The sequence below is a fragment of the Aplysia californica genome, unplaced genomic scaffold (genome assembly GCF_000002075.1).
Source record: "Aplysia californica isolate F4 #8 unplaced genomic scaffold, AplCal3.0 scaffold00281, whole genome shotgun sequence".
Classification (NCBI taxonomy): Eukaryota; Metazoa; Mollusca; class Gastropoda; order Aplysiida; family Aplysiidae; genus Aplysia; species Aplysia californica.
The window spans coordinates 818,211-820,683 of NW_004797551.1; the positions used below are offsets into that span (position 1 = coordinate 818,211).

General features: G+C 37.1%; 1 protein-coding gene across 1 annotated transcript in view; it reads right to left on the reverse strand.

The window, feature by feature from the left end:
* LOC101856273 (protocadherin-11 X-linked) overlaps positions 1-2,473 on the reverse strand; it is a gene marked incomplete in the record, with an annotated part of 20,495 nt that overhangs the window by 13,551 nt on the left and 4,471 nt on the right.

Consider the following 2,473-nt stretch of genomic DNA (forward strand, 5'->3'; position numbering starts at 1 on the left):
AGAGAGAGAGGGGGGGGGAGGGGGACTACGTGCAAATGCGACTAAGAGCTAATATTTTCTGCAGGCAGGAAAAAAAACCTTCCAATAACAATATTATATTCTAGACCTAGTGGCGACTGAACCGAAGCATTTATCCCATGCCCATTTTCAGAAATGTTAGATCAGGACAAGGGACAATAAATTGTAAAACAGACATTGAGGTCTCGTTTCACATGACACTAAAATAAATTGCAACAAGTTACTACAATGACGAAATGACCCATCAGATTATCTGATTTGCCGATGATTATTTAAGTGATTGGGTTCATCAAAGAATGCAATATGATAATTCTCAATTGATTTCTAATTATTACGCGCAACGTATATCGATCTGCCTAATCCATATTTAACAAGCAGCGCATTAGGAAGCACATTCTGATAATGATTGTGCTTGAAATAAAAGTAATTTGATAAACAAGAACAGCAGGAGGTTGTGACGACAATGTTCGGATAAAATAACAGCAATTTTGTCCTCCAATCAGGTGATGATCCGGACAACAGAACAATGGATATTGTAAGCTTGTTTACATGGCCCAACATCTAGAGATTGAAGTGGCGTAGAATTACACATAAAAACATGATAGGGGCCCTGGTAGAGAGTTCTGGATTTTACACACACGTACCAAAATACAAACACATAAACACACACACACACACACACACACACACACACACACACACACACACACAAACATACACGTGTGTGCACACACACATTTTATAAACACACGCTCGTAAAATAAACATAATTACTATTTTATACCTAAGAAAACTCCAGTTGTGCGCACTTGGAGGGCGGGATAAACAAACAAATTACAGTAATTTTGCCCAGATACAAATTCCTCCCACAAATGAACATCCTTTTGGGAACGGAAAAAAAACACTCCTGATTTCGAATTTACAAAAATGTAAAAAGATTCATCTCTGGTTTACACAATTATAGCGCAAAATAAAAGAAATGCAGTCCATGTATCCACGAATAATGAGGACAACTAATCGGTATAAATAATAATTATTATTATGACTAGTGCCAACGGACGTGCAATATGTACTCCGGATGAGCAACGCAGGGATTTATGTGAAAGAGGGAGAACTCGGTGCACTTAACGTTTGTATGTCACACAAGGGGAATACCCGGATGCAGTGTTCTAAATAGAGATCTTTCTTTCATTGTCAGCGATGATGATCTATAAAAAGAACAATAGTACTCGTAGCAGTAAGGTTATCCCAACATGCAGCCACCACACAAGGATGGAACTGATTTTTAAAAATTTTTTTTTTAAACCTAATGCCCAAAATATGAGAGGGTATAGAGAACATGCAATACCCTCTACCTAAGCTGAACAATATAACCTCATCCTATACTCAGCAGAATCTATGCCTGCGTTCTCTAATAGAATTATTATCCAACAAAGAAATAGGAAAAGTTTCTTTTCCACAAACTGAATGCCATCTAACCCCCCGCCCCTCCCCAAACTTCTCCCACCAGGAATCTCCAATTGAGATTCAGGGGAAACTGGTCTCATCTAAAAAAAAAAAGAAAAGAAAAATACCCCCCCCCAAAAAACAAAAACAAACAAACAAACAAACAAAACAAAACAAAACAAAACAACAACAACCACCAAACAACAAAACCCAACAATCTGACAGTTTTATCTCTGACTCGCAAAATTATCCCACAGCATAAAAGAGACACGACCATAATCATTCTAGTTAGGTCCCTGTGCAATAACAAGGACAATTAAGTTAAATCAATCCGAATTGTGTTAATGCATGAGAGATGTAGTAGAGTTATCTAAAATTGATGAACAACATAAGGATAAAAGTATTATTTTAAAAATCAGAGAAATCGACGCCAATCATATTATGGGTAATTTATACAACATACGTGGATGCCAGCTCCATAAAAAGGGGTATCTGCACTGCCAGTACCCCATGGTTTCGCCTACAACATCATAACTTTTTAGGCTTCATTGCTCGAAACTTTTTTTTACAGTATTATGTTACGTGTCTATTTTCAGCATTAGATAATAGCAATTATTAAAGATCGAAACCCCTATCTGGTAGTTCAATTGTTCGCTGTCAGAGATAATTATCAGCAAATTGTTCAGCCTGCCCCTACTTTGAAAAGGACTAATATCACTTAAAATGTATATTTTCAACCCCTCTTTCCCGAAGAATAGTTAACATTTGAAACCTTATATAATGTTTTATATTATATTGAAGGGTAGAAAAATGTAGAAAACTTTTGCCTTACTTCGATATGCTTTCTCTCTGCTCTGTTGTCTTTCCGCCAGTCTAACTAAGAACCCACTCACCTCCCACCCCCCTCCCTCTCACACAAACACAAAGACATACATACACAATTCAAATCAATAAAATGTATACGTATTATTGAAACACACTCAGACATCCAGCCACCCAGCCACCCACA